The sequence below is a fragment of the Montipora foliosa genome, unplaced genomic scaffold (genome assembly GCF_036669935.1).
Source record: "Montipora foliosa isolate CH-2021 unplaced genomic scaffold, ASM3666993v2 scaffold_291, whole genome shotgun sequence".
In the NCBI taxonomy this organism is placed as follows: domain Eukaryota; kingdom Metazoa; phylum Cnidaria; class Anthozoa; order Scleractinia; family Acroporidae; genus Montipora; species Montipora foliosa.
This window is the reverse complement of record NW_027179593.1, coordinates 18169-35486: the sequence shown is the minus strand read 5'-3', so window position 1 is coordinate 35486 and position 17318 is coordinate 18169. Positions and strand designations below refer to the sequence as shown.

General features: G+C 44.1%; 39 non-coding genes across 39 annotated transcripts; all 39 read right to left on the bottom strand.

The window, feature by feature from the left end:
- Window positions 1-104: 104 nt before the first annotated feature.
- On the bottom strand, window positions 105-223 carry LOC137986762 (5S ribosomal RNA). The gene has a single exon (XR_011119994.1). It is a non-coding gene; the product is annotated as a 5S ribosomal RNA (ribosomal RNA).
- A 326-nt stretch (window positions 224-549) lies between these two features.
- LOC137986761 (5S ribosomal RNA) lies at window positions 550-668 on the bottom strand. Its single transcript, XR_011119993.1, has one exon. It is a non-coding gene; the product is annotated as a 5S ribosomal RNA (ribosomal RNA).
- Window positions 669-994: 326 nt separating this feature from the next.
- On the bottom strand, window positions 995-1113 carry LOC137986760 (5S ribosomal RNA). Its single transcript, XR_011119992.1, has one exon. It is a non-coding gene; the product is annotated as a 5S ribosomal RNA (ribosomal RNA).
- A 326-nt stretch (window positions 1114-1439) lies between these two features.
- LOC137986758 (5S ribosomal RNA) lies at window positions 1440-1558 on the bottom strand. The gene has a single exon (XR_011119990.1). It is a non-coding gene; the product is annotated as a 5S ribosomal RNA (ribosomal RNA).
- A 326-nt stretch (window positions 1559-1884) lies between these two features.
- On the bottom strand, window positions 1885-2003 carry LOC137986757 (5S ribosomal RNA). The gene has a single exon (XR_011119989.1). It is a non-coding gene; the product is annotated as a 5S ribosomal RNA (ribosomal RNA).
- A 326-nt stretch (window positions 2004-2329) lies between these two features.
- Window positions 2330-2448, bottom strand: LOC137986756 (5S ribosomal RNA). Its single transcript, XR_011119988.1, has one exon. It is a non-coding gene; the product is annotated as a 5S ribosomal RNA (ribosomal RNA).
- Window positions 2449-2774: 326 nt separating this feature from the next.
- LOC137986754 (5S ribosomal RNA) lies at window positions 2775-2893 on the bottom strand. Its single transcript, XR_011119987.1, has one exon. It is a non-coding gene; the product is annotated as a 5S ribosomal RNA (ribosomal RNA).
- Window positions 2894-3219: 326 nt separating this feature from the next.
- LOC137986753 (5S ribosomal RNA) lies at window positions 3220-3338 on the bottom strand. Its single transcript, XR_011119986.1, has one exon. It is a non-coding gene; the product is annotated as a 5S ribosomal RNA (ribosomal RNA).
- A 326-nt stretch (window positions 3339-3664) lies between these two features.
- LOC137986752 (5S ribosomal RNA) lies at window positions 3665-3783 on the bottom strand. The gene has a single exon (XR_011119985.1). It is a non-coding gene; the product is annotated as a 5S ribosomal RNA (ribosomal RNA).
- Window positions 3784-4109: 326 nt separating this feature from the next.
- On the bottom strand, window positions 4110-4228 carry LOC137986751 (5S ribosomal RNA). The gene has a single exon (XR_011119984.1). It is a non-coding gene; the product is annotated as a 5S ribosomal RNA (ribosomal RNA).
- A 326-nt stretch (window positions 4229-4554) lies between these two features.
- On the bottom strand, window positions 4555-4673 carry LOC137986750 (5S ribosomal RNA). Its single transcript, XR_011119983.1, has one exon. It is a non-coding gene; the product is annotated as a 5S ribosomal RNA (ribosomal RNA).
- Window positions 4674-4999: 326 nt separating this feature from the next.
- LOC137986749 (5S ribosomal RNA) lies at window positions 5000-5118 on the bottom strand. The gene has a single exon (XR_011119982.1). It is a non-coding gene; the product is annotated as a 5S ribosomal RNA (ribosomal RNA).
- A 326-nt stretch (window positions 5119-5444) lies between these two features.
- LOC137986748 (5S ribosomal RNA) lies at window positions 5445-5563 on the bottom strand. The gene has a single exon (XR_011119981.1). It is a non-coding gene; the product is annotated as a 5S ribosomal RNA (ribosomal RNA).
- A 326-nt stretch (window positions 5564-5889) lies between these two features.
- On the bottom strand, window positions 5890-6008 carry LOC137986746 (5S ribosomal RNA). The gene has a single exon (XR_011119979.1). It is a non-coding gene; the product is annotated as a 5S ribosomal RNA (ribosomal RNA).
- A 326-nt stretch (window positions 6009-6334) lies between these two features.
- Window positions 6335-6453, bottom strand: LOC137986745 (5S ribosomal RNA). Its single transcript, XR_011119978.1, has one exon. It is a non-coding gene; the product is annotated as a 5S ribosomal RNA (ribosomal RNA).
- Window positions 6454-6779: 326 nt separating this feature from the next.
- Window positions 6780-6898, bottom strand: LOC137986744 (5S ribosomal RNA). Its single transcript, XR_011119977.1, has one exon. It is a non-coding gene; the product is annotated as a 5S ribosomal RNA (ribosomal RNA).
- Window positions 6899-7224: 326 nt separating this feature from the next.
- Window positions 7225-7343, bottom strand: LOC137986743 (5S ribosomal RNA). Its single transcript, XR_011119976.1, has one exon. It is a non-coding gene; the product is annotated as a 5S ribosomal RNA (ribosomal RNA).
- A 326-nt stretch (window positions 7344-7669) lies between these two features.
- On the bottom strand, window positions 7670-7788 carry LOC137986742 (5S ribosomal RNA). Its single transcript, XR_011119975.1, has one exon. It is a non-coding gene; the product is annotated as a 5S ribosomal RNA (ribosomal RNA).
- Window positions 7789-8114: 326 nt separating this feature from the next.
- Window positions 8115-8233, bottom strand: LOC137986864 (5S ribosomal RNA). The gene has a single exon (XR_011120078.1). It is a non-coding gene; the product is annotated as a 5S ribosomal RNA (ribosomal RNA).
- Window positions 8234-8559: 326 nt separating this feature from the next.
- LOC137986863 (5S ribosomal RNA) lies at window positions 8560-8678 on the bottom strand. The gene has a single exon (XR_011120077.1). It is a non-coding gene; the product is annotated as a 5S ribosomal RNA (ribosomal RNA).
- Window positions 8679-9004: 326 nt separating this feature from the next.
- Window positions 9005-9123, bottom strand: LOC137986862 (5S ribosomal RNA). The gene has a single exon (XR_011120076.1). It is a non-coding gene; the product is annotated as a 5S ribosomal RNA (ribosomal RNA).
- A 326-nt stretch (window positions 9124-9449) lies between these two features.
- Window positions 9450-9568, bottom strand: LOC137986861 (5S ribosomal RNA). The gene has a single exon (XR_011120075.1). It is a non-coding gene; the product is annotated as a 5S ribosomal RNA (ribosomal RNA).
- A 326-nt stretch (window positions 9569-9894) lies between these two features.
- On the bottom strand, window positions 9895-10013 carry LOC137986860 (5S ribosomal RNA). Its single transcript, XR_011120074.1, has one exon. It is a non-coding gene; the product is annotated as a 5S ribosomal RNA (ribosomal RNA).
- Window positions 10014-10339: 326 nt separating this feature from the next.
- LOC137986858 (5S ribosomal RNA) lies at window positions 10340-10458 on the bottom strand. The gene has a single exon (XR_011120072.1). It is a non-coding gene; the product is annotated as a 5S ribosomal RNA (ribosomal RNA).
- Window positions 10459-10784: 326 nt separating this feature from the next.
- Window positions 10785-10903, bottom strand: LOC137986857 (5S ribosomal RNA). Its single transcript, XR_011120071.1, has one exon. It is a non-coding gene; the product is annotated as a 5S ribosomal RNA (ribosomal RNA).
- A 326-nt stretch (window positions 10904-11229) lies between these two features.
- On the bottom strand, window positions 11230-11348 carry LOC137986856 (5S ribosomal RNA). Its single transcript, XR_011120070.1, has one exon. It is a non-coding gene; the product is annotated as a 5S ribosomal RNA (ribosomal RNA).
- Window positions 11349-11674: 326 nt separating this feature from the next.
- On the bottom strand, window positions 11675-11793 carry LOC137986855 (5S ribosomal RNA). Its single transcript, XR_011120069.1, has one exon. It is a non-coding gene; the product is annotated as a 5S ribosomal RNA (ribosomal RNA).
- Window positions 11794-12119: 326 nt separating this feature from the next.
- LOC137986854 (5S ribosomal RNA) lies at window positions 12120-12238 on the bottom strand. The gene has a single exon (XR_011120068.1). It is a non-coding gene; the product is annotated as a 5S ribosomal RNA (ribosomal RNA).
- Window positions 12239-12564: 326 nt separating this feature from the next.
- LOC137986853 (5S ribosomal RNA) lies at window positions 12565-12683 on the bottom strand. The gene has a single exon (XR_011120067.1). It is a non-coding gene; the product is annotated as a 5S ribosomal RNA (ribosomal RNA).
- Window positions 12684-13009: 326 nt separating this feature from the next.
- Window positions 13010-13128, bottom strand: LOC137986852 (5S ribosomal RNA). The gene has a single exon (XR_011120066.1). It is a non-coding gene; the product is annotated as a 5S ribosomal RNA (ribosomal RNA).
- A 326-nt stretch (window positions 13129-13454) lies between these two features.
- On the bottom strand, window positions 13455-13573 carry LOC137986850 (5S ribosomal RNA). The gene has a single exon (XR_011120065.1). It is a non-coding gene; the product is annotated as a 5S ribosomal RNA (ribosomal RNA).
- A 326-nt stretch (window positions 13574-13899) lies between these two features.
- Window positions 13900-14018, bottom strand: LOC137986849 (5S ribosomal RNA). Its single transcript, XR_011120064.1, has one exon. It is a non-coding gene; the product is annotated as a 5S ribosomal RNA (ribosomal RNA).
- Window positions 14019-14344: 326 nt separating this feature from the next.
- Window positions 14345-14463, bottom strand: LOC137986848 (5S ribosomal RNA). Its single transcript, XR_011120063.1, has one exon. It is a non-coding gene; the product is annotated as a 5S ribosomal RNA (ribosomal RNA).
- A 326-nt stretch (window positions 14464-14789) lies between these two features.
- On the bottom strand, window positions 14790-14908 carry LOC137986846 (5S ribosomal RNA). The gene has a single exon (XR_011120061.1). It is a non-coding gene; the product is annotated as a 5S ribosomal RNA (ribosomal RNA).
- A 326-nt stretch (window positions 14909-15234) lies between these two features.
- LOC137986845 (5S ribosomal RNA) lies at window positions 15235-15353 on the bottom strand. Its single transcript, XR_011120060.1, has one exon. It is a non-coding gene; the product is annotated as a 5S ribosomal RNA (ribosomal RNA).
- A 326-nt stretch (window positions 15354-15679) lies between these two features.
- LOC137986844 (5S ribosomal RNA) lies at window positions 15680-15798 on the bottom strand. The gene has a single exon (XR_011120059.1). It is a non-coding gene; the product is annotated as a 5S ribosomal RNA (ribosomal RNA).
- Window positions 15799-16124: 326 nt separating this feature from the next.
- Window positions 16125-16243, bottom strand: LOC137986843 (5S ribosomal RNA). Its single transcript, XR_011120058.1, has one exon. It is a non-coding gene; the product is annotated as a 5S ribosomal RNA (ribosomal RNA).
- A 326-nt stretch (window positions 16244-16569) lies between these two features.
- Window positions 16570-16688, bottom strand: LOC137986842 (5S ribosomal RNA). The gene has a single exon (XR_011120057.1). It is a non-coding gene; the product is annotated as a 5S ribosomal RNA (ribosomal RNA).
- A 326-nt stretch (window positions 16689-17014) lies between these two features.
- Window positions 17015-17133, bottom strand: LOC137986841 (5S ribosomal RNA). The gene has a single exon (XR_011120056.1). It is a non-coding gene; the product is annotated as a 5S ribosomal RNA (ribosomal RNA).
- Between the last annotated feature and the right edge of the window lie 185 nt (window positions 17134-17318).

Below are 17318 nucleotides of genomic sequence, written 5' to 3'. Positions count from 1 at the left end.
ATTGTGACGACAAGTTTTACAAGCGCGCGTGCTAATTAGCTCAATGCCCACAGAAAACCAAAGTAAAACAAGTCATATAACGACAAAATGTAGAGTCAAATAGAAGTCTACAACACGAGATATTCCCAAGCGGTCTCCCGTCGAAGTACTACTCTCGCCCTACAGGATTTGACTACGGGGATCGGACGAGACCCGGTTTTTTGCCTGTGGTATGGTCGTAGACGGAAGAAAGCCCGTTCTTGTTGTGTGTTTTGAGCGGGCAAGTTGAACTGAGCAAATAACTGTTTCCTCTGTGATGGTTCTTTAACCCTTCACCGGCAATGGCATTGGTAAAATGCAGAGAGTTAATGTTTCCCGTTCAAAAATTCCTTTCAACATCCGGGACTCGAGTAAACAAAGCTTTTCCCCGATTCGATTCCATGGAATGTCATTTTCTAAAGCTTGAATTGTGACGACAAGTTTTACAAGCGCGCGTGCTAATTAGCTCAATGCCCACAGAAAACCAAAGTAAAACAAGTCATATAACGACAAAATGTAGAGTCAAATAGAAGTCTACAACACGAGATATTCCCAAGCGGTCTCCCGTCGAAGTACTACTCTCGCCCTACAGGATTTGACTACGGGGATCGGACGAGACCCGGTTTTTTGCCTGTGGTATGGTCGTAGACGGAAGAAAGCCCGTTCTTGTTGTGTGTTTTGAGCGGGCAAGTTGAACTGAGCAAATAACTGTTTCCTCTGTGATGGTTCTTTAACCCTTCACCGGCAATGGCATTGGTAAAATGCAGAGAGTTAATGTTTCCCGTTCAAAAATTCCTTTCAACATCCGGGACTCGAGTAAACAAAGCTTTTCCCCGATTCGATTCCATGGAATGTCATTTTCTAAAGCTTGAATTGTGACGACAAGTTTTACAAGCGCGCGTGCTAATTAGCTCAATGCCCACAGAAAACCAAAGTAAAACAAGTCATATAACGACAAAATGTAGAGTCAAATAGAAGTCTACAACACGAGATATTCCCAAGCGGTCTCCCGTCGAAGTACTACTCTCGCCCTACAGGATTTGACTACGGGGATCGGACGAGACCCGGTTTTTTGCCTGTGGTATGGTCGTAGACGGAAGAAAGCCCGTTCTTGTTGTGTGTTTTGAGCGGGCAAGTTGAACTGAGCAAATAACTGTTTCCTCTGTGATGGTTCTTTAACCCTTCACCGGCAATGGCATTGGTAAAATGCAGAGAGTTAATGTTTCCCGTTCAAAAATTCCTTTCAACATCCGGGACTCGAGTAAACAAAGCTTTTCCCCGATTCGATTCCATGGAATGTCATTTTCTAAAGCTTGAATTGTGACGACAAGTTTTACAAGCGCGCGTGCTAATTAGCTCAATGCCCACAGAAAACCAAAGTAAAACAAGTCATATAACGACAAAATGTAGAGTCAAATAGAAGTCTACAACACGAGATATTCCCAAGCGGTCTCCCGTCGAAGTACTACTCTCGCCCTACAGGATTTGACTACGGGGATCGGACGAGACCCGGTTTTTTGCCTGTGGTATGGTCGTAGACGGAAGAAAGCCCGTTCTTGTTGTGTGTTTTGAGCGGGCAAGTTGAACTGAGCAAATAACTGTTTCCTCTGTGATGGTTCTTTAACCCTTCACCGGCAATGGCATTGGTAAAATGCAGAGAGTTAATGTTTCCCGTTCAAAAATTCCTTTCAACATCCGGGACTCGAGTAAACAAAGCTTTTCCCCGATTCGATTCCATGGAATGTCATTTTCTAAAGCTTGAATTGTGACGACAAGTTTTACAAGCGCGCGTGCTAATTAGCTCAATGCCCACAGAAAACCAAAGTAAAACAAGTCATATAACGACAAAATGTAGAGTCAAATAGAAGTCTACAACACGAGATATTCCCAAGCGGTCTCCCGTCGAAGTACTACTCTCGCCCTACAGGATTTGACTACGGGGATCGGACGAGACCCGGTTTTTTGCCTGTGGTATGGTCGTAGACGGAAGAAAGCCCGTTCTTGTTGTGTGTTTTGAGCGGGCAAGTTGAACTGAGCAAATAACTGTTTCCTCTGTGATGGTTCTTTAACCCTTCACCGGCAATGGCATTGGTAAAATGCAGAGAGTTAATGTTTCCCGTTCAAAAATTCCTTTCAACATCCGGGACTCGAGTAAACAAAGCTTTTCCCCGATTCGATTCCATGGAATGTCATTTTCTAAAGCTTGAATTGTGACGACAAGTTTTACAAGCGCGCGTGCTAATTAGCTCAATGCCCACAGAAAACCAAAGTAAAACAAGTCATATAACGACAAAATGTAGAGTCAAATAGAAGTCTACAACACGAGATATTCCCAAGCGGTCTCCCGTCGAAGTACTACTCTCGCCCTACAGGATTTGACTACGGGGATCGGACGAGACCCGGTTTTTTGCCTGTGGTATGGTCGTAGACGGAAGAAAGCCCGTTCTTGTTGTGTGTTTTGAGCGGGCAAGTTGAACTGAGCAAATAACTGTTTCCTCTGTGATGGTTCTTTAACCCTTCACCGGCAATGGCATTGGTAAAATGCAGAGAGTTAATGTTTCCCGTTCAAAAATTCCTTTCAACATCCGGGACTCGAGTAAACAAAGCTTTTCCCCGATTCGATTCCATGGAATGTCATTTTCTAAAGCTTGAATTGTGACGACAAGTTTTACAAGCGCGCGTGCTAATTAGCTCAATGCCCACAGAAAACCAAAGTAAAACAAGTCATATAACGACAAAATGTAGAGTCAAATAGAAGTCTACAACACGAGATATTCCCAAGCGGTCTCCCGTCGAAGTACTACTCTCGCCCTACAGGATTTGACTACGGGGATCGGACGAGACCCGGTTTTTTGCCTGTGGTATGGTCGTAGACGGAAGAAAGCCCGTTCTTGTTGTGTGTTTTGAGCGGGCAAGTTGAACTGAGCAAATAACTGTTTCCTCTGTGATGGTTCTTTAACCCTTCACCGGCAATGGCATTGGTAAAATGCAGAGAGTTAATGTTTCCCGTTCAAAAATTCCTTTCAACATCCGGGACTCGAGTAAACAAAGCTTTTCCCCGATTCGATTCCATGGAATGTCATTTTCTAAAGCTTGAATTGTGACGACAAGTTTTACAAGCGCGCGTGCTAATTAGCTCAATGCCCACAGAAAACCAAAGTAAAACAAGTCATATAACGACAAAATGTAGAGTCAAATAGAAGTCTACAACACGAGATATTCCCAAGCGGTCTCCCGTCGAAGTACTACTCTCGCCCTACAGGATTTGACTACGGGGATCGGACGAGACCCGGTTTTTTGCCTGTGGTATGGTCGTAGACGGAAGAAAGCCCGTTCTTGTTGTGTGTTTTGAGCGGGCAAGTTGAACTGAGCAAATAACTGTTTCCTCTGTGATGGTTCTTTAACCCTTCACCGGCAATGGCATTGGTAAAATGCAGAGAGTTAATGTTTCCCGTTCAAAAATTCCTTTCAACATCCGGGACTCGAGTAAACAAAGCTTTTCCCCGATTCGATTCCATGGAATGTCATTTTCTAAAGCTTGAATTGTGACGACAAGTTTTACAAGCGCGCGTGCTAATTAGCTCAATGCCCACAGAAAACCAAAGTAAAACAAGTCATATAACGACAAAATGTAGAGTCAAATAGAAGTCTACAACACGAGATATTCCCAAGCGGTCTCCCGTCGAAGTACTACTCTCGCCCTACAGGATTTGACTACGGGGATCGGACGAGACCCGGTTTTTTGCCTGTGGTATGGTCGTAGACGGAAGAAAGCCCGTTCTTGTTGTGTGTTTTGAGCGGGCAAGTTGAACTGAGCAAATAACTGTTTCCTCTGTGATGGTTCTTTAACCCTTCACCGGCAATGGCATTGGTAAAATGCAGAGAGTTAATGTTTCCCGTTCAAAAATTCCTTTCAACATCCGGGACTCGAGTAAACAAAGCTTTTCCCCGATTCGATTCCATGGAATGTCATTTTCTAAAGCTTGAATTGTGACGACAAGTTTTACAAGCGCGCGTGCTAATTAGCTCAATGCCCACAGAAAACCAAAGTAAAACAAGTCATATAACGACAAAATGTAGAGTCAAATAGAAGTCTACAACACGAGATATTCCCAAGCGGTCTCCCGTCGAAGTACTACTCTCGCCCTACAGGATTTGACTACGGGGATCGGACGAGACCCGGTTTTTTGCCTGTGGTATGGTCGTAGACGGAAGAAAGCCCGTTCTTGTTGTGTGTTTTGAGCGGGCAAGTTGAACTGAGCAAATAACTGTTTCCTCTGTGATGGTTCTTTAACCCTTCACCGGCAATGGCATTGGTAAAATGCAGAGAGTTAATGTTTCCCGTTCAAAAATTCCTTTCAACATCCGGGACTCGAGTAAACAAAGCTTTTCCCCGATTCGATTCCATGGAATGTCATTTTCTAAAGCTTGAATTGTGACGACAAGTTTTACAAGCGCGCGTGCTAATTAGCTCAATGCCCACAGAAAACCAAAGTAAAACAAGTCATATAACGACAAAATGTAGAGTCAAATAGAAGTCTACAACACGAGATATTCCCAAGCGGTCTCCCGTCGAAGTACTACTCTCGCCCTACAGGATTTGACTACGGGGATCGGACGAGACCCGGTTTTTTGCCTGTGGTATGGTCGTAGACGGAAGAAAGCCCGTTCTTGTTGTGTGTTTTGAGCGGGCAAGTTGAACTGAGCAAATAACTGTTTCCTCTGTGATGGTTCTTTAACCCTTCACCGGCAATGGCATTGGTAAAATGCAGAGAGTTAATGTTTCCCGTTCAAAAATTCCTTTCAACATCCGGGACTCGAGTAAACAAAGCTTTTCCCCGATTCGATTCCATGGAATGTCATTTTCTAAAGCTTGAATTGTGACGACAAGTTTTACAAGCGCGCGTGCTAATTAGCTCAATGCCCACAGAAAACCAAAGTAAAACAAGTCATATAACGACAAAATGTAGAGTCAAATAGAAGTCTACAACACGAGATATTCCCAAGCGGTCTCCCGTCGAAGTACTACTCTCGCCCTACAGGATTTGACTACGGGGATCGGACGAGACCCGGTTTTTTGCCTGTGGTATGGTCGTAGACGGAAGAAAGCCCGTTCTTGTTGTGTGTTTTGAGCGGGCAAGTTGAACTGAGCAAATAACTGTTTCCTCTGTGATGGTTCTTTAACCCTTCACCGGCAATGGCATTGGTAAAATGCAGAGAGTTAATGTTTCCCGTTCAAAAATTCCTTTCAACATCCGGGACTCGAGTAAACAAAGCTTTTCCCCGATTCGATTCCATGGAATGTCATTTTCTAAAGCTTGAATTGTGACGACAAGTTTTACAAGCGCGCGTGCTAATTAGCTCAATGCCCACAGAAAACCAAAGTAAAACAAGTCATATAACGACAAAATGTAGAGTCAAATAGAAGTCTACAACACGAGATATTCCCAAGCGGTCTCCCGTCGAAGTACTACTCTCGCCCTACAGGATTTGACTACGGGGATCGGACGAGACCCGGTTTTTTGCCTGTGGTATGGTCGTAGACGGAAGAAAGCCCGTTCTTGTTGTGTGTTTTGAGCGGGCAAGTTGAACTGAGCAAATAACTGTTTCCTCTGTGATGGTTCTTTAACCCTTCACCGGCAATGGCATTGGTAAAATGCAGAGAGTTAATGTTTCCCGTTCAAAAATTCCTTTCAACATCCGGGACTCGAGTAAACAAAGCTTTTCCCCGATTCGATTCCATGGAATGTCATTTTCTAAAGCTTGAATTGTGACGACAAGTTTTACAAGCGCGCGTGCTAATTAGCTCAATGCCCACAGAAAACCAAAGTAAAACAAGTCATATAACGACAAAATGTAGAGTCAAATAGAAGTCTACAACACGAGATATTCCCAAGCGGTCTCCCGTCGAAGTACTACTCTCGCCCTACAGGATTTGACTACGGGGATCGGACGAGACCCGGTTTTTTGCCTGTGGTATGGTCGTAGACGGAAGAAAGCCCGTTCTTGTTGTGTGTTTTGAGCGGGCAAGTTGAACTGAGCAAATAACTGTTTCCTCTGTGATGGTTCTTTAACCCTTCACCGGCAATGGCATTGGTAAAATGCAGAGAGTTAATGTTTCCCGTTCAAAAATTCCTTTCAACATCCGGGACTCGAGTAAACAAAGCTTTTCCCCGATTCGATTCCATGGAATGTCATTTTCTAAAGCTTGAATTGTGACGACAAGTTTTACAAGCGCGCGTGCTAATTAGCTCAATGCCCACAGAAAACCAAAGTAAAACAAGTCATATAACGACAAAATGTAGAGTCAAATAGAAGTCTACAACACGAGATATTCCCAAGCGGTCTCCCGTCGAAGTACTACTCTCGCCCTACAGGATTTGACTACGGGGATCGGACGAGACCCGGTTTTTTGCCTGTGGTATGGTCGTAGACGGAAGAAAGCCCGTTCTTGTTGTGTGTTTTGAGCGGGCAAGTTGAACTGAGCAAATAACTGTTTCCTCTGTGATGGTTCTTTAACCCTTCACCGGCAATGGCATTGGTAAAATGCAGAGAGTTAATGTTTCCCGTTCAAAAATTCCTTTCAACATCCGGGACTCGAGTAAACAAAGCTTTTCCCCGATTCGATTCCATGGAATGTCATTTTCTAAAGCTTGAATTGTGACGACAAGTTTTACAAGCGCGCGTGCTAATTAGCTCAATGCCCACAGAAAACCAAAGTAAAACAAGTCATATAACGACAAAATGTAGAGTCAAATAGAAGTCTACAACACGAGATATTCCCAAGCGGTCTCCCGTCGAAGTACTACTCTCGCCCTACAGGATTTGACTACGGGGATCGGACGAGACCCGGTTTTTTGCCTGTGGTATGGTCGTAGACGGAAGAAAGCCCGTTCTTGTTGTGTGTTTTGAGCGGGCAAGTTGAACTGAGCAAATAACTGTTTCCTCTGTGATGGTTCTTTAACCCTTCACCGGCAATGGCATTGGTAAAATGCAGAGAGTTAATGTTTCCCGTTCAAAAATTCCTTTCAACATCCGGGACTCGAGTAAACAAAGCTTTTCCCCGATTCGATTCCATGGAATGTCATTTTCTAAAGCTTGAATTGTGACGACAAGTTTTACAAGCGCGCGTGCTAATTAGCTCAATGCCCACAGAAAACCAAAGTAAAACAAGTCATATAACGACAAAATGTAGAGTCAAATAGAAGTCTACAACACGAGATATTCCCAAGCGGTCTCCCGTCGAAGTACTACTCTCGCCCTACAGGATTTGACTACGGGGATCGGACGAGACCCGGTTTTTTGCCTGTGGTATGGTCGTAGACGGAAGAAAGCCCGTTCTTGTTGTGTGTTTTGAGCGGGCAAGTTGAACTGAGCAAATAACTGTTTCCTCTGTGATGGTTCTTTAACCCTTCACCGGCAATGGCATTGGTAAAATGCAGAGAGTTAATGTTTCCCGTTCAAAAATTCCTTTCAACATCCGGGACTCGAGTAAACAAAGCTTTTCCCCGATTCGATTCCATGGAATGTCATTTTCTAAAGCTTGAATTGTGACGACAAGTTTTACAAGCGCGCGTGCTAATTAGCTCAATGCCCACAGAAAACCAAAGTAAAACAAGTCATATAACGACAAAATGTAGAGTCAAATAGAAGTCTACAACACGAGATATTCCCAAGCGGTCTCCCGTCGAAGTACTACTCTCGCCCTACAGGATTTGACTACGGGGATCGGACGAGACCCGGTTTTTTGCCTGTGGTATGGTCGTAGACGGAAGAAAGCCCGTTCTTGTTGTGTGTTTTGAGCGGGCAAGTTGAACTGAGCAAATAACTGTTTCCTCTGTGATGGTTCTTTAACCCTTCACCGGCAATGGCATTGGTAAAATGCAGAGAGTTAATGTTTCCCGTTCAAAAATTCCTTTCAACATCCGGGACTCGAGTAAACAAAGCTTTTCCCCGATTCGATTCCATGGAATGTCATTTTCTAAAGCTTGAATTGTGACGACAAGTTTTACAAGCGCGCGTGCTAATTAGCTCAATGCCCACAGAAAACCAAAGTAAAACAAGTCATATAACGACAAAATGTAGAGTCAAATAGAAGTCTACAACACGAGATATTCCCAAGCGGTCTCCCGTCGAAGTACTACTCTCGCCCTACAGGATTTGACTACGGGGATCGGACGAGACCCGGTTTTTTGCCTGTGGTATGGTCGTAGACGGAAGAAAGCCCGTTCTTGTTGTGTGTTTTGAGCGGGCAAGTTGAACTGAGCAAATAACTGTTTCCTCTGTGATGGTTCTTTAACCCTTCACCGGCAATGGCATTGGTAAAATGCAGAGAGTTAATGTTTCCCGTTCAAAAATTCCTTTCAACATCCGGGACTCGAGTAAACAAAGCTTTTCCCCGATTCGATTCCATGGAATGTCATTTTCTAAAGCTTGAATTGTGACGACAAGTTTTACAAGCGCGCGTGCTAATTAGCTCAATGCCCACAGAAAACCAAAGTAAAACAAGTCATATAACGACAAAATGTAGAGTCAAATAGAAGTCTACAACACGAGATATTCCCAAGCGGTCTCCCGTCGAAGTACTACTCTCGCCCTACAGGATTTGACTACGGGGATCGGACGAGACCCGGTTTTTTGCCTGTGGTATGGTCGTAGACGGAAGAAAGCCCGTTCTTGTTGTGTGTTTTGAGCGGGCAAGTTGAACTGAGCAAATAACTGTTTCCTCTGTGATGGTTCTTTAACCCTTCACCGGCAATGGCATTGGTAAAATGCAGAGAGTTAATGTTTCCCGTTCAAAAATTCCTTTCAACATCCGGGACTCGAGTAAACAAAGCTTTTCCCCGATTCGATTCCATGGAATGTCATTTTCTAAAGCTTGAATTGTGACGACAAGTTTTACAAGCGCGCGTGCTAATTAGCTCAATGCCCACAGAAAACCAAAGTAAAACAAGTCATATAACGACAAAATGTAGAGTCAAATAGAAGTCTACAACACGAGATATTCCCAAGCGGTCTCCCGTCGAAGTACTACTCTCGCCCTACAGGATTTGACTACGGGGATCGGACGAGACCCGGTTTTTTGCCTGTGGTATGGTCGTAGACGGAAGAAAGCCCGTTCTTGTTGTGTGTTTTGAGCGGGCAAGTTGAACTGAGCAAATAACTGTTTCCTCTGTGATGGTTCTTTAACCCTTCACCGGCAATGGCATTGGTAAAATGCAGAGAGTTAATGTTTCCCGTTCAAAAATTCCTTTCAACATCCGGGACTCGAGTAAACAAAGCTTTTCCCCGATTCGATTCCATGGAATGTCATTTTCTAAAGCTTGAATTGTGACGACAAGTTTTACAAGCGCGCGTGCTAATTAGCTCAATGCCCACAGAAAACCAAAGTAAAACAAGTCATATAACGACAAAATGTAGAGTCAAATAGAAGTCTACAACACGAGATATTCCCAAGCGGTCTCCCGTCGAAGTACTACTCTCGCCCTACAGGATTTGACTACGGGGATCGGACGAGACCCGGTTTTTTGCCTGTGGTATGGTCGTAGACGGAAGAAAGCCCGTTCTTGTTGTGTGTTTTGAGCGGGCAAGTTGAACTGAGCAAATAACTGTTTCCTCTGTGATGGTTCTTTAACCCTTCACCGGCAATGGCATTGGTAAAATGCAGAGAGTTAATGTTTCCCGTTCAAAAATTCCTTTCAACATCCGGGACTCGAGTAAACAAAGCTTTTCCCCGATTCGATTCCATGGAATGTCATTTTCTAAAGCTTGAATTGTGACGACAAGTTTTACAAGCGCGCGTGCTAATTAGCTCAATGCCCACAGAAAACCAAAGTAAAACAAGTCATATAACGACAAAATGTAGAGTCAAATAGAAGTCTACAACACGAGATATTCCCAAGCGGTCTCCCGTCGAAGTACTACTCTCGCCCTACAGGATTTGACTACGGGGATCGGACGAGACCCGGTTTTTTGCCTGTGGTATGGTCGTAGACGGAAGAAAGCCCGTTCTTGTTGTGTGTTTTGAGCGGGCAAGTTGAACTGAGCAAATAACTGTTTCCTCTGTGATGGTTCTTTAACCCTTCACCGGCAATGGCATTGGTAAAATGCAGAGAGTTAATGTTTCCCGTTCAAAAATTCCTTTCAACATCCGGGACTCGAGTAAACAAAGCTTTTCCCCGATTCGATTCCATGGAATGTCATTTTCTAAAGCTTGAATTGTGACGACAAGTTTTACAAGCGCGCGTGCTAATTAGCTCAATGCCCACAGAAAACCAAAGTAAAACAAGTCATATAACGACAAAATGTAGAGTCAAATAGAAGTCTACAACACGAGATATTCCCAAGCGGTCTCCCGTCGAAGTACTACTCTCGCCCTACAGGATTTGACTACGGGGATCGGACGAGACCCGGTTTTTTGCCTGTGGTATGGTCGTAGACGGAAGAAAGCCCGTTCTTGTTGTGTGTTTTGAGCGGGCAAGTTGAACTGAGCAAATAACTGTTTCCTCTGTGATGGTTCTTTAACCCTTCACCGGCAATGGCATTGGTAAAATGCAGAGAGTTAATGTTTCCCGTTCAAAAATTCCTTTCAACATCCGGGACTCGAGTAAACAAAGCTTTTCCCCGATTCGATTCCATGGAATGTCATTTTCTAAAGCTTGAATTGTGACGACAAGTTTTACAAGCGCGCGTGCTAATTAGCTCAATGCCCACAGAAAACCAAAGTAAAACAAGTCATATAACGACAAAATGTAGAGTCAAATAGAAGTCTACAACACGAGATATTCCCAAGCGGTCTCCCGTCGAAGTACTACTCTCGCCCTACAGGATTTGACTACGGGGATCGGACGAGACCCGGTTTTTTGCCTGTGGTATGGTCGTAGACGGAAGAAAGCCCGTTCTTGTTGTGTGTTTTGAGCGGGCAAGTTGAACTGAGCAAATAACTGTTTCCTCTGTGATGGTTCTTTAACCCTTCACCGGCAATGGCATTGGTAAAATGCAGAGAGTTAATGTTTCCCGTTCAAAAATTCCTTTCAACATCCGGGACTCGAGTAAACAAAGCTTTTCCCCGATTCGATTCCATGGAATGTCATTTTCTAAAGCTTGAATTGTGACGACAAGTTTTACAAGCGCGCGTGCTAATTAGCTCAATGCCCACAGAAAACCAAAGTAAAACAAGTCATATAACGACAAAATGTAGAGTCAAATAGAAGTCTACAACACGAGATATTCCCAAGCGGTCTCCCGTCGAAGTACTACTCTCGCCCTACAGGATTTGACTACGGGGATCGGACGAGACCCGGTTTTTTGCCTGTGGTATGGTCGTAGACGGAAGAAAGCCCGTTCTTGTTGTGTGTTTTGAGCGGGCAAGTTGAACTGAGCAAATAACTGTTTCCTCTGTGATGGTTCTTTAACCCTTCACCGGCAATGGCATTGGTAAAATGCAGAGAGTTAATGTTTCCCGTTCAAAAATTCCTTTCAACATCCGGGACTCGAGTAAACAAAGCTTTTCCCCGATTCGATTCCATGGAATGTCATTTTCTAAAGCTTGAATTGTGACGACAAGTTTTACAAGCGCGCGTGCTAATTAGCTCAATGCCCACAGAAAACCAAAGTAAAACAAGTCATATAACGACAAAATGTAGAGTCAAATAGAAGTCTACAACACGAGATATTCCCAAGCGGTCTCCCGTCGAAGTACTACTCTCGCCCTACAGGATTTGACTACGGGGATCGGACGAGACCCGGTTTTTTGCCTGTGGTATGGTCGTAGACGGAAGAAAGCCCGTTCTTGTTGTGTGTTTTGAGCGGGCAAGTTGAACTGAGCAAATAACTGTTTCCTCTGTGATGGTTCTTTAACCCTTCACCGGCAATGGCATTGGTAAAATGCAGAGAGTTAATGTTTCCCGTTCAAAAATTCCTTTCAACATCCGGGACTCGAGTAAACAAAGCTTTTCCCCGATTCGATTCCATGGAATGTCATTTTCTAAAGCTTGAATTGTGACGACAAGTTTTACAAGCGCGCGTGCTAATTAGCTCAATGCCCACAGAAAACCAAAGTAAAACAAGTCATATAACGACAAAATGTAGAGTCAAATAGAAGTCTACAACACGAGATATTCCCAAGCGGTCTCCCGTCGAAGTACTACTCTCGCCCTACAGGATTTGACTACGGGGATCGGACGAGACCCGGTTTTTTGCCTGTGGTATGGTCGTAGACGGAAGAAAGCCCGTTCTTGTTGTGTGTTTTGAGCGGGCAAGTTGAACTGAGCAAATAACTGTTTCCTCTGTGATGGTTCTTTAACCCTTCACCGGCAATGGCATTGGTAAAATGCAGAGAGTTAATGTTTCCCGTTCAAAAATTCCTTTCAACATCCGGGACTCGAGTAAACAAAGCTTTTCCCCGATTCGATTCCATGGAATGTCATTTTCTAAAGCTTGAATTGTGACGACAAGTTTTACAAGCGCGCGTGCTAATTAGCTCAATGCCCACAGAAAACCAAAGTAAAACAAGTCATATAACGACAAAATGTAGAGTCAAATAGAAGTCTACAACACGAGATATTCCCAAGCGGTCTCCCGTCGAAGTACTACTCTCGCCCTACAGGATTTGACTACGGGGATCGGACGAGACCCGGTTTTTTGCCTGTGGTATGGTCGTAGACGGAAGAAAGCCCGTTCTTGTTGTGTGTTTTGAGCGGGCAAGTTGAACTGAGCAAATAACTGTTTCCTCTGTGATGGTTCTTTAACCCTTCACCGGCAATGGCATTGGTAAAATGCAGAGAGTTAATGTTTCCCGTTCAAAAATTCCTTTCAACATCCGGGACTCGAGTAAACAAAGCTTTTCCCCGATTCGATTCCATGGAATGTCATTTTCTAAAGCTTGAATTGTGACGACAAGTTTTACAAGCGCGCGTGCTAATTAGCTCAATGCCCACAGAAAACCAAAGTAAAACAAGTCATATAACGACAAAATGTAGAGTCAAATAGAAGTCTACAACACGAGATATTCCCAAGCGGTCTCCCGTCGAAGTACTACTCTCGCCCTACAGGATTTGACTACGGGGATCGGACGAGACCCGGTTTTTTGCCTGTGGTATGGTCGTAGACGGAAGAAAGCCCGTTCTTGTTGTGTGTTTTGAGCGGGCAAGTTGAACTGAGCAAATAACTGTTTCCTCTGTGATGGTTCTTTAACCCTTCACCGGCAATGGCATTGGTAAAATGCAGAGAGTTAATGTTTCCCGTTCAAAAATTCCTTTCAACATCCGGGACTCGAGTAAACAAAGCTTTTCCCCGATTCGATTCCATGGAATGTCATTTTCTAAAGCTTGAATTGTGACGACAAGTTTTACAAGCGCGCGTGCTAATTAGCTCAATGCCCACAGAAAACCAAAGTAAAACAAGTCATATAACGACAAAATGTAGAGTCAAATAGAAGTCTACAACACGAGATATTCCCAAGCGGTCTCCCGTCGAAGTACTACTCTCGCCCTACAGGATTTGACTACGGGGATCGGACGAGACCCGGTTTTTTGCCTGTGGTATGGTCGTAGACGGAAGAAAGCCCGTTCTTGTTGTGTGTTTTGAGCGGGCAAGTTGAACTGAGCAAATAACTGTTTCCTCTGTGATGGTTCTTTAACCCTTCACCGGCAATGGCATTGGTAAAATGCAGAGAGTTAATGTTTCCCGTTCAAAAATTCCTTTCAACATCCGGGACTCGAGTAAACAAAGCTTTTCCCCGATTCGATTCCATGGAATGTCATTTTCTAAAGCTTGAATTGTGACGACAAGTTTTACAAGCGCGCGTGCTAATTAGCTCAATGCCCACAGAAAACCAAAGTAAAACAAGTCATATAACGACAAAATGTAGAGTCAAATAGAAGTCTACAACACGAGATATTCCCAAGCGGTCTCCCGTCGAAGTACTACTCTCGCCCTACAGGATTTGACTACGGGGATCGGACGAGACCCGGTTTTTTGCCTGTGGTATGGTCGTAGACGGAAGAAAGCCCGTTCTTGTTGTGTGTTTTGAGCGGGCAAGTTGAACTGAGCAAATAACTGTTTCCTCTGTGATGGTTCTTTAACCCTTCACCGGCAATGGCATTGGTAAAATGCAGAGAGTTAATGTTTCCCGTTCAAAAATTCCTTTCAACATCCGGGACTCGAGTAAACAAAGCTTTTCCCCGATTCGATTCCATGGAATGTCATTTTCTAAAGCTTGAATTGTGACGACAAGTTTTACAAGCGCGCGTGCTAATTAGCTCAATGCCCACAGAAAACCAAAGTAAAACAAGTCATATAACGACAAAATGTAGAGTCAAATAGAAGTCTACAACACGAGATATTCCCAAGCGGTCTCCCGTCGAAGTACTACTCTCGCCCTACAGGATTTGACTACGGGGATCGGACGAGACCCGGTTTTTTGCCTGTGGTATGGTCGTAGACGGAAGAAAGCCCGTTCTTGTTGTGTGTTTTGAGCGGGCAAGTTGAACTGAGCAAATAACTGTTTCCTCTGTGATGGTTCTTTAACCCTTCACCGGCAATGGCATTGGTAAAATGCAGAGAGTTAATGTTTCCCGTTCAAAAATTCCTTTCAACATCCGGGACTCGAGTAAACAAAGCTTTTCCCCGATTCGATTCCATGGAATGTCATTTTCTAAAGCTTGAATTGTGACGACAAGTTTTACAAGCGCGCGTGCTAATTAGCTCAATGCCCACAGAAAACCAAAGTAAAACAAGTCATATAACGACAAAATGTAGAGTCAAATAGAAGTCTACAACACGAGATATTCCCAAGCGGTCTCCCGTCGAAGTACTACTCTCGCCCTACAGGATTTGACTACGGGGATCGGACGAGACCCGGTTTTTTGCCTGTGGTATGGTCGTAGACGGAAGAAAGCCCGTTCTTGTTGTGTGTTTTGAGCGGGCAAGTTGAACTGAGCAAATAACTGTTTCCTCTGTGATGGTTCTTTAACCCTTCACCGGCAATGGCATTGGTAAAATGCAGAGAGTTAATGTTTCCCGTTCAAAAATTCCTTTCAACATCCGGGACTCGAGTAAACAAAGCTTTTCCCCGATTCGATTCCATGGAATGTCATTTTCTAAAGCTTGAATTGTGACGACAAGTTTTACAAGCGCGCGTGCTAATTAGCTCAATGCCCACAGAAAACCAAAGTAAAACAAGTCATATAACGACAAAATGTAGAGTCAAATAGAAGTCTACAACACGAGATATTCCCAAGCGGTCTCCCGTCGAAGTACTACTCTCGCCCTACAGGATTTGACTACGGGGATCGGACGAGACCCGGTTTTTTGCCTGTGGTATGGTCGTAGACGGAAGAAAGCCCGTTCTTGTTGTGTGTTTTGAGCGGGCAAGTTGAACTGAGCAAATAACTGTTTCCTCTGTGATGGTTCTTTAACCCTTCACCGGCAATGGCATTGGTAAAATGCAGAGAGTTAATGTTTCCCGTTCAAAAATTCCTTTCAACATCCGGGACTCGAGTAAACAAAGCTTTTCCCCGATTCGATTCCATGGAATGTCATTTTCTAAAGCTTGAATTGTGACGACAAGTTTTACAAGCGCGCGTGCTAATTAGCTCAATGCCCACAGAAAACCAAAGTAAAACAAGTCATATAACGACAAAATGTAGAGTCAAATAGAAGTCTACAACACGAGATATTCCCAAGCGGTCTCCCGTCGAAGTACTACTCTCGCCCTACAGGATTTGACTACGGGGATCGGACGAGACCCGGTTTTTTGCCTGTGGTATGGTCGTAGACGGAAGAAAGCCCGTTCTTGTTGTGTGTTTTGAGCGGGCAAGTTGAACTGAGCAAATAACTGTTTCCTCTGTGATGGTTCTTTAACCCTTCACCGGCAATGGCATTGGTAAAATGCAGAGAGTTAATGTTTCCCGTTCAAAAATTCCTTTCAACATCCGGGACTCGAGTAAACAAAGCTTTTCCCCGATTCGATTCCATGGAATGTCATTTTCTAAAGCTTGAATTGTGACGACAAGTTTTACAAGCGCGCGTGCTAATTAGCTCAATGCCCACAGAAAACCAAAGTAAAACAAGTCATATAACGACAAAATGTAGAGTCAAATAGAAGTCTACAACACGAGATATTCCCAAGCGGTCTCCCGTCGAAGTACTACTCTCGCCCTACAGGATTTGACTACGGGGATCGGACGAGACCCGGTTTTTTGCCTGTGGTATGGTCGTAGACGGAAGAAAGCCCGTTCTTGTTGTGTGTTTTGAGCGGGCAAGTTGAACTGAGCAAATAACTGTTTCCTCTGTGATGGTTCTTTAACCCTTCACCGGCAATGGCATTGGTAAAATGCAGAGAGTTAATGTTTCCCGTTCAAAAATTCCTTTCAACATCCGGGACTCGAGTAAACAAAGCTTTTCCCCGATTCGATTCCATGGAATGTCATTTTCTAAAGCTTGAATTGTGACGACAAGTTTTACAAGCGCGCGTGCTAATTAGCTCAATGCCCACAGAAAACCAAAGTAAAACAAGTCATATAACGACAAAATGTAGAGTCAAATAGAAGTCTACAACACGAGATATTCCCAAGCGGTCTCCCGTCGAAGTACTACTCTCGCCCTACAGGATTTGACTACGGGGATCGGACGAGACCCGGTTTTTTGCCTGTGGTATGGTCGTAGACGGAAGAAAGCCCGTTCTTGTTGTGTGTTTTGAGCGGGCAAGTTGAACTGAGCAAATAACTGTTTCCTCTGTGATGGTTCTTTAACCCTTCACCGGCAATGGCATTGGTAAAATGCAGAGAGTTAATGTTTCCCGTTCAAAAATTCCTTTCAACATCCGGGACTCGAGTAAACAAAGCTTTTCCCCGATTCGATTCCATGGAATGTCATTTTCTAAAGCTTGAATTGTGACGACAAGTTTTACAAGCGCGCGTGCTAATTAGCTCAATGCCCACAGAAAACCAAAGTAAAACAAGTCATATAACGACAAAATGTAGAGTCAAATAGAAGTCTACAACACGAGATATTCCCAAGCGGTCTCCCGTCGAAGTACTACTCTCGCCCTACAGGATTTGACTACGGGGATCGGACGAGACCCGGTTTTTTGCCTGTGGTATGGTCGTAGACGGAAGAAAGCCCGTTCTTGTTGTGTGTTTTGAGCGGGCAAGTTGAACTGAGCAAATAACTGTTTCCTCTGTGATGGTTCTTTAACCCTTCACCGGCAATGGCATTGGTAAAATGCAGAGAGTTAATGTTTCCCGTTCAAAAATTCCTTTCAACATCCGGGACTCGAGTAAACAAAGCTTTTCCCC